A 12,701-nucleotide genomic window follows, 5' to 3' on the forward strand; every position below is an offset into this window, starting at 1 on the left:
AGGGGTTGGGGTAGTGATGGGGGTTGGGGTAGTGATAGGGGTTTGGGTAGTGATGGGGGTTGGGGTAGTGATGGGGGTTGGGGTAGTGATAATGGTTGGGGTAGTGATAGGGGTAGTGATAGGGGTTGGGGTAGTGATAGGGGTTGGGGTAGTGATGGGGGTTGGAGTAATGATAAGGGTTGGGGTAGTGATAGGGGTAGTGATAGGGGTTGGGGTAGTGATAGGGGTTGGGGTAGTGATAGGGGTTGGGGTAGTGATAGAGGTTGGGGTAGTGATAGGGGTTGGGTAGTGATAGGGGTGGGGTAGTAATAGGGGTAGGGGTAGTGATAGGGGTTGGGGTAGTGATGGGGGTTGGGGTAGTGATAAGGGTTGGGGTAGTGATAGGGGTTGGGTAGTGATAGGGGTAGTGATAGGGGTTGGGGTAGTGATAGGGGTAGTGGTAGGGGTTGGGGTAGTGATAGGGGATGGGCTAGGTCTGGTCGTAGCTGGGGGTTGTTGTCAGGGAGCAAGAGAATCTGCGGGTTGTTGTTGTTGGGTGTCAGAGTTAATCCGGCCGATCCGTGTTGGTTTCGGGGCGAGGCCACGCGCGTGCTGAAGCTGCCACGGGTCACGGCAAAGCGGCCACGCACTTCGCGTGGCCGCTCTGCGGACGTTCTCCCAACTCGCGGTGCCCTCGGAACCGTTCAGTCTCTAGGGAGTCTGTCCACGTTCAGTCTCTAGGGAGTCTGTCCGTGTCCAGTCTCTAGGGAGTCTGTCCACGTTCAGTCTCTAGGGAGTCTGTCCGTGTTCAGTCTCTAGGGAGTCTGTCCGTGTTCAGTCTCTAGGGAATCTGTCCACGTTTAGTCTCTAGGGAGTCTGTCCACGTTTAGTCTCTAGGGAGTCTGTCCACGTTCAGTCTCTAGGGAGTCTGTCCACGTTCAGTCTCTAGGGAGTCTGTCCATGTTCAGTCTCTAGGGAGTCTGTCCGCGTTCAGTCTCTAGCGAGTCTGTCCGCGCTCAGTCTCTAGCGAGTCTGTCCGCGTTGAGTCTCTAGGGAGTCTGTCCGTGTTCAGTCTCTATGGAGTCTGTCCGCGTTGAGTCTCTAGGGAGTCTGTCCACGTTCAGTCTCTAGGCAGTCTCTATGGAGTCTGTTCGCGTTCAGTCTCTAGGTAGTCTGTCCGTGTTCAGTCTCTAGGGAGTCTGTCCGCGTTCAGTATCTAGGGAGTCTGTCCACGTTTAGTCTCTAGGGAGTCTGTCCACGTTTAGTCTCTAGGGAGTCTGTCCACGTTCAGTCTCTAGGGAGTCTGTCCATGTTCAGTCTCTAGGGAGTCTGTCCGCGTTGAGTCTCTAGAGAGTCTGTCCGCGTTCAGTCTCTAGGGAGTCTGTCCGCGTTTAGTCTCTAGGGAGTCTGTCCACGTTTAGTCTCTAGGGAGTCTGTCCACGTTCAGTCTCTAGGGAGTCTGTCCACGTTCAGTCTCTAGCGAGTCTGTCTGTGTTCAGTCTCTAGGGAGTCTGTCCGCGTTGAGTCTCTAGGGAGTCTGTCCGTGTTTAGTCTCTAGGGAGTCTGTCCGTGTTCAGTCTCTAGGGAGTCTGTCCACGTTTAGTCTCTAGGGAGTCTGTCCGTGTTCAGTCTCTAGGGAGTCTGTCCGTGTTCAGTCTCTAGGGAGTCTGTCCACGTTTAGTCTCTAGGGAGTCTGTCCGCGTTGAGTCTCTAGGCAGTCTGTCCGCGTTCAGTCTCTAGGGAGTCTGTCCGTGTTCAGTCTCTAGGGAGTCTGTCCACGTTTAGTCTCTAGGGAGTCTGTCCACGTTTAGTCTCTAGGGAGTCTGTCCACGTTCAGTCTCTAGGGAGTCTGTCCACGTTCAGTCTCTAGCGAGTCTGTCTGTGTTCAGTCTCTAGGGAGTCTGTCCGCGTTGAGTCTCTAGGGAGTCTGTCCGTGTTCAGTCTCTAGGGAGTCTGTCCACGTTTAGTCTCTAGGGAGTCTGTCCGTGTTCAGTCTCTAGGGAGTCTGTCCACGTTTAGTCTCTAGGGAGTCTGTCCGTGTTCAGTCTCTAGTGAGTCTGTCCACGTTCAGTCTCTAGGGAGTCTGTCCACGTTGAGTCTCTAGTGAGTCTGTCCACGTTCAGTCTCTAGGGAGTCTGTCCACGTTGAGTCTCTAGGGAGTCTGTCCGCGTTCAGTCTCTAGGGAGTCTGTCGACGTTGAGTCTCTAGTGAGTCTGTCCACGTTCAGTCTCTAGGGAGTCTGTCCGCGTTGAGTCTCTAGTGAGTCTGTCCACGTTCAGTCTCTAGGGAGTCTGTCCACGTTGAGTCTCTAGGGAGTCTGTCCGCGTTCAGTCTCTAGGGAGTCTGTCTGTGTTCAGTCTCTAGTGAGTCTGTCCGCGTTCAGTCTCTAGGGAGTCTGTCCGTGTTCAGTCTCTAGGGAGTCTGTCCGTGTTCAGTCTCTAGTGAGTCTGTCCACGTTCAGTCTCTAGGGAGTTTGTCCGCGTTCAGTCTCTAGCGAGTCTGTCCGCGTTCAGTCTCTAGCGAGTCTGTCCGTGTTTAGTCTCTAGGGAGTCTGTCCGCGTTGAGTCTTTAGGGAGTCTGTCCGTGTTTAGTCTCTAGGGAGTCTGTCCGCGTTGAGTCTTTAGGGAGTCTGTCCGTGTTCAGTCTCTAGGGAGTCTGTCCGTGTTCAGTCTCTAGGGAGTCTGTCCGCGTTCAGTATCTAGGGAGTCTGTCCGTGTTTAGTCTCTAGGGAGTCTGTCCGCGTTGAGTCTCTAGGGAGTCTGTCCACGTTTAGTCTCTAGGGAGTCTGTCCGTGTTCAGTATCTAGGGAGTCTGTCCGTGTTTAGTCTCTAGGGAGTCTGTCCGCGTTGAGTCTCTAGGGAGTCTGTCCGTGTTCAGTCTCTAGGGAGTCTGTCCGTGTTCAGTATCTAGGGAGTCTGTCCGCGTTGAGTCTCTAGTGAGTCTGTCCACGTTCAGTCTCTAGGGAGTCTGTCCGCGTTGAGTCTCTAGTGAGTCTGTCCACGTTTAGTCTCTAGGGAGTCTGTCCGCGTTGAGTCTTTAGGGAGTCTGTCCGTGTTCAGTCTCTAGTGAGTCTGTCCACGTTCAGTCTCTACGGAGTCTGTCCGCGTTCAGTCTCTAGGGAGTCTGTCCGCGTTCAGTCTCTAGGGAGTCTGTCCGCGTTGAGTCTCTAGGGAGTCTGTCCGTGTTCAGTCTCTAGGGAGTCTGTCCGCGTTCAGTATCTAGGGAGTCTGTCCGTGTTTAGTCTCTAGGGAGTCTGTCCGCGTTGAGTCTCTAGGGAGTCTGTCCACGTTTAGTCTCTAGGGAGTCTGTCCGTGTTCAGTATCTAGGGAGTCTGTCCGTGTTTAGTCTCTAGGGAGTCTGTCCGCATTGAGTCTCTAGGGAGTCTGTCCGTGTTCAGTCTCTAGGGAGTCTGTCCGTGTTCAGTATCTAGGGAGTCTGTCCGCGTTGAGTCTCTAGTGAGTCTGTCCACGTTCAGTCTCTAGGGAGTCTGTCCGCGTTGAGTCTCTAGTGAGTCTGTCCACGTTTAGTCTCTAGGGAGTCTGTCCGCGTTGAGTCTTTAGGGAGTCTGTCCGTGTTCAGTCTCTAGTGAGTCTGTCCACGTTCAGTCTCTAGGGAGTCTGTCCGCGTTCAGTCTCTAGGGAGTCTGTCCGCGTTCAGTCTCTAGGGAGTCTGTCCGCGTTGAGTCTCTAGGGAGTCTGTCCGTGTTCAGTCTCTAGGGAGTCTGTCCGCGTTCAGTCTCTAGGGAGTCTGTCCGCGTTGAGTCTCTAGTGAGTCTGTCCGTGTTCAGTCTCTAGGGAGTCTGTCCGCGTTGAGTCTCTAGGGAGTCTGTCCGTGTTCAGTCTCTAGGGAGTCTGTCCCTGTTCAGTCTCTAGGGAGTCTGTCCGTGTTCAGTCTCTAGGGAGTCTGTCCGTGTTCAGTCTCTAGGGAGTCTGTCCGCGTTCAGTATCTAGGGAGTCTGTCCGTGTTTAGTCTCTAGGGAGTCTGTCCGCGTTGAGTCTCTAGGGAGTCTGTCCACGTTTAGTCTCTAGGGAGTCTGTCCGTGTTCAGTATCTAGGGAGTCTGTCCGTGTTTAGTCTCTAGGGAGTCTGTCCGCGTTGAGTCTCTAGGGAGTCTGTCCGTGTTCAGTCTCTAGGGAGTCTGTCCGTGTTCAGTATCTAGGGAGTCTGTCCGCGTTGAGTCTCTAGTGAGTCTGTCCACGTTCAGTCTCTAGGGAGTCTGTCCGCGTTGAGTCTCTAGTGAGTCTGTCCACGTTTAGTCTCTAGGGAGTCTGTCCGCGTTGAGTCTTTAGGGAGTCTGTCCGTGTTCAGTCTCTAGTGAGTCTGTCCACGTTCAGTCTCTACGGAGTCTGTCCGCGTTCAGTCTCTAGGGAGTCTGTCCGCGTTCAGTCTCTAGGGAGTCTGTCCGCGTTGAGTCTCTAGGGAGTCTGTCCGTGTTCAGTCTCTAGGGAGTCTGTCCGCGTTCAGTATCTAGGGAGTCTGTCCGTGTTTAGTCTCTAGGGAGTCTGTCCGCGTTGAGTCTCTAGGGAGTCTGTCCACGTTTAGTCTCTAGGGAGTCTGTCCGTGTTCAGTATCTAGGGAGTCTGTCCGTGTTTAGTCTCTAGGGAGTCTGTCCGCATTGAGTCTCTAGGGAGTCTGTCCGTGTTCAGTCTCTAGGGAGTCTGTCCGTGTTCAGTATCTAGGGAGTCTGTCCGCGTTGAGTCTCTAGTGAGTCTGTCCACGTTCAGTCTCTAGGGAGTCTGTCCGCGTTGAGTCTCTAGTGAGTCTGTCCACGTTTAGTCTCTAGGGAGTCTGTCCGCGTTGAGTCTTTAGGGAGTCTGTCCGTGTTCAGTCTCTAGTGAGTCTGTCCACGTTCAGTCTCTAGGGAGTCTGTCCGCGTTCAGTCTCTAGGGAGTCTGTCCGCGTTCAGTCTCTAGGGAGTCTGTCCGCGTTGAGTCTCTAGGGAGTCTGTCCGTGTTCAGTCTCTAGGGAGTCTGTCCGCGTTCAGTCTCTAGGGAGTCTGTCCGCGTTGAGTCTCTAGTGAGTCTGTCCGTGTTCAGTCTCTAGGGAGTCTGTCCGCGTTGAGTCTCTAGGGAGTCTGTCCGTGTTCAGTCTCTAGGGAGTCTGTCCGTGTTCAGTCTCTAGGGAGTCTGTCCGTGTTCAGTCTCTAGGGAGTCTGTCCGTGTTCAGTCTCTAGGGAGTCTGTCCGTGTTCAGTCTCTAGGGAGTCTGTCCGTGTTCAGTCTCTAGGGAGTCTGTCCACGTTGAGTCTCTAGGGAGTCTGTCCACGTTGAGTCTCTAGCGGTGACGCTTCGCTCGCAGCGGGCGTTACAGATTCGCGTGGCGCCCTTCGCCAGAGCGGGCCGTTGTGTGCCGGGCGTTTGTCACGACCCAGCGTGGGTGGTGATGAGGGTTGTTTGATGAGGGTTGTTTTGATGAGGGTTGTTTTGATGAGAGTTGTTTTGATGAGGGTTGTTTTGATGAGGGTTGTTTTGATGAGGGTTGTTTTGATGAGGGTTGTTTTGATGAGGGTTGTTTTGATGAGGGTTGTTTTGATGAGGGTTGTTTTGATGAGGGTTGTTTTGATGAGGGTTGTTTTGATGAGGGTTGATTTGATGAGGGTTGATTTGATGAGGGTTGATTTGATGAGGGTTGTTTTGATGAGGGTTGTTTTGATGAGGTTGTTTTGATGAGGGTTGTTTTGATGAGAGTAATTTTGCCAAATTTGGACCGCGACTTTCTCCGTTGGCATCGCGCGATCACAGCGGGGACGATCATCGACCCCCGGCCAGGAGCACCTGGCAGGACCCCTCCCAACAAGTGAGTCTTGAGACTCGGCGAGGCTTCCCCGTGTTAGACAAGCACAACGAGAGAAAATATCAATGCATATGATAATCGGTGATGATGTGTAGACAGAGCAGAGCCGCTGCGAGATAAGAGATTCGTTTTCATTTGGGCTTGTGACTCTTGGCCAAGACAGAAGTAATCGTGGTCTTAAGTGGCTTTGTCTCTGCTTTAAAAAAATGTACAAAACAAAAAAAACTACTGCTTTGTATCCTTAAAACAGAACATGTAAATAATAATGTATGATTCGCGTGTGTGTGCCTGTGTGTGTGGTGGAGGGAGCGGTGGTGCAGCGGTTAGCGCTACGAACCCGGCGGTCCGAGTTCGCTTCCTGCTCACGGCCGACATCCAGTGACGATTATCTGAACCGGTCCTGGGCCTCCCCCTAGGTCGACAGAACCTCAAATAAATACCTGGTGCGACGTGTAAACATCGCCGCTGGGGAGACAAAGGCGGCCGGGCGTGGTTTTGGCCACACCACCCCCTCGTGTGCCGTGCCGGCTATCAGCGGTGCTCCTCGCTAACAGCACTTGCCCCAACCTTCTACTAAGGCTACACGGGGGATCTTTGTCTCGTGTGTGTCAAACCACTGACGTCACTACTGTCCCCTGCTGTTGTGACGGACCGAGATCAACCGCAAGGTTTAACGGGAGAAGCCGACTCGCGTAGTTTAAATGCGAGATAGACGCCTCATTACATTGAATCATCAACAACAACAACAACAACCCCCCAATTGCAAGCTGTCCAAACCAAAACACGAAATGAGCCAAGGGGGTTCCCTTCGTCGCCTGATGGCGTCGTCTTAATTGCGCTGTTGATGTTGAGTGGATGATGGTGATGATGATGAGGTTGTTGTTGTTGAGTGGATGATGATGAGGTTGTTGTTATTGAGTGGATGATGATGAGGTTGATGAGGTTGTTGTTGAGTGGATGATGATGAGGTTGAGGTTGATGAGGTTGTTGTTGATGTTAAGTGGATGATGATGATGAGGTTGATGAGGTTGTTGTTGTTGAGTTGGTGATGATGATGAGGTTGATGAGGTTGTTGTTGTTGAGTGGATGATGATGAGGTTGATGAGGTTGTTGTTGAGTGGATGATGATGAGGTTGATGAGGTTGTTGTTGATGTTAAGTGGATGATGATGATGAGGTTGATGAGGTTGTTGTTGTTGAGTTGGTGATGATGATGAGGTTGATGAGGTTGTTGTTGAGTGGATGATGATGAGGTTGATGAGGTTGTTGTTGAGTGGATGATGATGATGAGGTTGATGAGGTTGTTGTTGATGTTAAGTGGATGATGATGATGAGGTTGATGAGGTTGTTGTTGTTGAGTTGGTGATGATGATGAGGTTGATGAGGTTGTTGATGCTGAGTGGATGATGATGATGAGGTTGATGAGGTTGTTGTTGATGCTGCTGAGTTGGTGATGATGATGAGGTTGATGAGGTTGTTGATGCTGAGTGGATGATGATGATGATGATGAGGTTGATGAGGTTGTTGTTGATGCTGCTGATGCTGAGTGTATGATGATGATGAGGTTGATGAGGTTGTTGTTGATGATGCTGAGTGGATGATGATGAGGTTGATGAGGTTGATGTTGATGCTGCTGAGTTGGTGATGATGATGATGAGGTTGTTGTTGATGCTGAGTGGATGATGATGATGATGAGGTTGTTGCTGATGTTGCTATGTTGGTGATGATGATAATGAGGTTGATGAGGTTGCTGTTGATGTTGAGTGGATGATGATGATGAGGTTGATGTGGTTGTTGATGCTGCTGAGTTGACGACGATGATGACAATGATGTCGATGACCACGATGAGGTTGTTGATGGTGATGATTATGACAATGATATCGATGACCACGATGAGGTTGTTGATGATAATGACAATGATTTCGATGACCACGATGAGGTTGTTGATGACAATGATGTCGATGACCACGATGAGGTTGTTGATGATGATGATGACAATGATTTCGATGACCACGATGAGGTTATTGATGATTATGACAATGATATCGATGATGATGATGAGGTTGTTGATGATGATTATGACAATGATGTCGATGGTAGTGGTGGGTTGTGAAACTGCCTCTTGCCATGTCTGGAACCGCACTGCACAATGTCTCTGTTGTGACGAACAATAAATCCCTTTAGCGCCGCCCTCTCGTGAGTCAACTCGCACCCTACACCCCCATAGCCCTCCCCCGTCCTCTGCGTGAGTCTTGACACATCCCATCAGCCGACAGCAGCCCTCTGGGAGTGCATCGTCCTCAGCCCCGGGGTGCTGGTGGCGGGCCCGGTGGCCAGCTGGCACGTGGCGACTGCCGTGGCCAACCCTCGCTCTTGCAGGCAGTGACGAGGGTTGATGGATCACGCGCAGATGTTGCTGCCAAACTCGCTTCCACCCGTGGGCGTCGAGGAGGGGCCGTGCCCTGGCTCCCCAGGAGAAGGCGGAAACAGCCACGTGGGGACTCCTCCTGTTCCGTCCGTACAGGGATCGAGCGTTGCCCCCTCGCACGCGTGCGTGTGTGTGTGTTTTTTTCCGGGTGCTCCGGATTCCTCCCACGTGTGCACACTCATTAATTTGGCCGGTAAGACCTTCATATGTAGAGGACCGCAGAGCTTGGGGGGGGGGGCAATTATTGGGTAGCGCCGCCTCCTCGTCACTGCCTCACTGCTGCTGCCTTCCCCCTTCTCACCTGTCCACCTCTGAGTCACCCTCTCTGAGTCACACTCTCTGAGTCACCCTCTCTGAGTCACCCTCTCTGAGTCACCCTCTCTCTCTGAGTCGTCCTCTCTCTCTCTGAGTCACCCTCTCTCTCTGAGTCTCTCTCTCTCTGAGTCGTCCTCTCTCTCTGAGTCACCCTCTCTCTCTGAGTCTCTCTCTCTCTGAGTCACCCTCTCTCTCTGAGTCGTCCTCTCTCTCTGAGTCACCCTCTCTCTCTGAGTCTCTCTCTCTCTGAGTCACCCTCTCTCTCTGAGTCGTCCTCTCTCTCTGAGTCACCCTCTCTCTCTGAGTCTCTCTCTCTCTGAGTCGTCCTCTCTCTCTGAGTCACCCTCTCTGAGTCACCCTCTCTCTCTGAGTCGTCCTCTCTGAGTCACCCTCTCTGAGTCGTCCTCTCTCTCTGAGTCGTCCTCTCTTTCTGAGTCACCCTCTCTGAGTCGTCCTCTCTCTCTCTCTCTGAGTCCTCCTCTCTCTCTGAGTCGTCCTCTCTCTCTGAGTCACCCTCTCTGAGTCACCCTCTCTCTCTGAGTCGTCCTCTCTTTCTGAGTCACCCTCTCTGAGTCGTCCTCTCTCTCTCTCTGAGTCCTCTCTCTCTCTGAGTCGTCCTCTCTCTCTCTGAGTCGTCCTCTCTCTGAGTCGTCCTCTCTGAGTCGCCCTCTCTGAGTCCTCCTCTCTCTGAGTCGCCCTCTCTCTCTCTGAGTCGTCCTCTCTCTCTCTGAGTCGTCTTCTCTGAGTCGCCCTCTCTGAGTCGCCCTCTCTCTCTGAGTCACCCTCTCTCTCTCTGAGTCGTCCTCTCTCTCTGAGTCGCCCTCTCTCTGAGTCGCCCTCTCTCTCTCTGAGTCTCTCTCTCTGAGTCGTCCTCTCTGCCTCTGAGTCTCTCTCTCTGAGTCTCTCTCTGAGTCGCCCTCTCTCTGAGTCGTCCTCTCTCTCTCTCTGAGTCTCTCTCTCTGAGTCGCCCTCTCTCCCTCTGAGTCTCTCTCTCTGAGTCGTCCTCTCTGAGTCGCCCTCTCTCTCTCCACGAGAGCGAGCGAGCGAGTTCCGTGCGGCGCTGGCTCTGGCGCAGCGTTACAAGTTGACATCACGGTTATGAGCAGCAGAGCTTTTATGGCATCAAACTCTAGGCCGGTTTTGACATTCGGTGCCTCATCAGCAAGAGTCAGGCTCGCTTGATTCGAGTGCATCGCGATCAGCCGGGCGGCGGCGGCGGTGGTGGTGGTGGCTACGCTGCTGCTGCTGCACGCGGCTGCCTGCAATTCGGCGCTGTGGAGGCAGCTGCGAGGGTTAGTGGATCACGCACAGATCGACTGTGAGACTCCCTTCTGCCCGTGAGTGTCGAGGAGGAGCCGTGCCCTGCCTCGCCAGGAGAAGGCGGTAACAGCCACATGTGGACTAATCTCCATCTGTCCCATCTGCCTTGGTGAACTGTGAGATGTCTATTGTCAAGCGCCCTCTACTGTGAGAATCGGGTCGCTTATTCTTCAGTGACACTTTTTGGTCCACGCGGAAGGACCCACGGAAGCGGAGATCACAGAGCTACCTCTGAGACCGCTTCGGCACGTGACCTCCGGTCACAAGGTGACCAATCAGAGCACTCGCCTCTCGCTCACGAGTGTCCCTCCACAGCAGTCGGGTCACGGGGAGGGGCCCTGTCGTGCCGTCCTCCGACCCACGGTGCACAAAGAGTCAAGGACACTCCCCAGCATCGTCATCGTGCCGCTCTCAAACCCCCAATGGGTTTAAATGCGTGGCGGCTCTCACGCGCTGGTGACGCATTATCATCGGCGAGAGTGGCGCCCGCGTCTGAACGCGAGTGGAGGACGCTGAGCCAATGCGCTGCGGCTGCTGCGTTGGCAGTGATGCACAAATAACAACAAACAAATAACAACAAATAACAACAAACAACAACAACAATAACAACAATAACAACAAATAACAACAAACAAATAACAACAACAATAACAACAAATAACAACAATAACAACAACAATAACAACAAACAACAAACAACAAATAACAACAAACAACGAACAACAACAACAACAACGAACAACAACAATAACAACAACGAACAACAACAATAACAACAACAATAACAACAATAACAACAACAATAACAACAAATAACAACAAACAACGAACAACAACAACAACGAACAACAACAATAACAACAACGAACAACAACAATAACAACAACAATAACAACAATAACAACAATAACAACAACAATAACAACAATAACAACAACAATAACAACAATAACAACAACAACAATAACAACAACAATAACAACAATAACAACAATAACAACAACAATAACAACAACAATAACAACAACAATAACAACAATAACAACAACAAACAACAACAATAACAATAACAACGACGGCGACGTTTTTTGTCCTTCGCCCCGCACCTCCAGATTAGCGCGGTTCCCTGCGTACGGTGCGAAAGAAATTCAGCATACGTAACATTCCGTATCAATAACAGAAGGGAGAATATTTAATATGATAGTCGGCGACGTTTCGGACTATGACGTGTGGAGTTTTTCAGCAGCAACAACAACATCTAAACACTATTTTTTTCTCTTTGACACATCCCATCAACCACACGACTTCTTTCTGTGAGTCGAACACTTCCAGCAGCATTGCCTCGACACAAGCAAATCTCTGCGCCGGTTTCGACATTCCGTGTGTCGTCAGCAAGAGTCAGTCGTGCTTTGGTATTTGATTATTATTATTATTTGATGCGAGAGGCAGATAAGGGGTAGGAGGCGAGCTGTCAGCCAGCTGATGTTGTTATCACCGGTGGCTAGGAGATGTTAACTATCTCGCCAGGTGTACAGGAGGTCATGCGTTCGAAACCGACACTGACGCCTGCTGTATATTTGGAGTTTGCGGTGTCTCTCTCTCTCTCTCATCATCACGGTGGCTAGGAGATGTTAACTACCTCGCCTGGTGTACAGGAGGTCTTGGGTTCGACACTGACACCTGCTGTATATTTGGAGTTTGCGGTGTCTCTCTCTCATCATCACGTTGGCTAGGAGATGTTAACTACCTCGCCTGGTGTACAGGAGGTCTCGCTCTCTCTCTCCCGGTGGGTGGCGTGGATTTTTCTCGGGGTCCTCCGGTTTTTCCCATGCACATTTAGAAACGGCATCGGGCGTTTAGAGTATTTGGCTGCGTTGATGATGATGATGAGCCCACTTCGTTGAGCTATCATTTGCGATGGCCAGGTCGCTTCTGAAAAACAGCGACATAGCAGCTCAGTGGGGCCTTACCTGCTTAAATAAAAAAAAATAGTTAAAACATTTTACTTCTTTGTTAAAAATCTCAATAAACGAGGCGGGTCGATGGAGTGAGCCGGCGATCTGCGATGCGACCACCAGAGGTCGAGAGGGCACCACCGCCAATCCGCCTGCGCTGCGACAGTGGCGAGGTGGGAGTGGCTGTTCGCGAGCACCGATTCACGTCGGCACGGCGCACTCCTAAAACTAACAAGTCGTGCGCGTCCGGCCACCTTTGTCTTCCCAGTGCTGTTGTTAACGCAATCGTTTGTGGATGAGTGGGGACGTCACGGCACGGGATGGAATGACAGCGCCATTGGCCAATGGCCACGCGAGTTGCGGCCGCAGCACTCACTCAGCCAGCGAGGCCTCTCGGAGTCTCAGGGCTCCATTTACAGAGGTTGCTGCCACACTGGGGGATGTTTGGCCGTGAATTTCTTGAGTGAGATTTTGGCTTCCTGTGAGTCTATGAGTCTCTGTGTGAGTCTATATGGGTCTCTGTGAGTCTATATGGGTCTCTGTGTGAGTCTATATGGATCTCTGTGTGTGAGTCTATGGGTCTCTGTATGTGAGTGTATGGGTCTCTGTGTGAGTCTATATGGGTCTCTGTGAGTCTATATGGGTCTCTGTGTGAGTATATATGGATCTCTGTGTGTGAGTCTATGGGTCTCTGTGTGTGAGTCTATGGGTCTCTGTGTGAGTCTATGGGTCTCTGTGTGAGTCTTTATGGGTCTCTGTGTGAGTCTATAGGTCTCTGTGTGAGTCTATATGGGTCTCTGTGTGAGTCTTTATGGGTCTCTGTGTGAGTCTATATGGGTCTCTGTGTGAGTCTATATGGGTCTCTGTGTGAGTCTATATGGGTCTCTGTGTGTGAGTCTATGGGTCTCTATGTG

At 51.6% G+C, this 12,701-nt stretch overlaps 1 long non-coding RNA gene across 1 annotated transcript; it reads left to right on the plus strand.

The window, feature by feature from the left end:
- Positions 1-445: 445 nt before the first annotated feature.
- Positions 446-7,958, plus strand: LOC142930567 (uncharacterized). Its single transcript, XR_012946533.1, has 2 exons — positions 446-6,674; positions 6,745-7,958. It is a non-coding gene; the product is annotated as an uncharacterized LOC142930567 (long non-coding RNA).
- Positions 7,959-12,701: the final 4,743 nt, after the last annotated feature.

The sequence above is a fragment of the Petromyzon marinus genome, chromosome 42, assembly GCF_048934315.1.
Source record: "Petromyzon marinus isolate PM22_M1 ecotype Great Lakes invasive population chromosome 42, UKy_Petmar_22M1.pri1.0, whole genome shotgun sequence".
Lineage (NCBI taxonomy): Eukaryota > Metazoa > Chordata > Hyperoartia > Petromyzontiformes > Petromyzontidae > Petromyzon > Petromyzon marinus.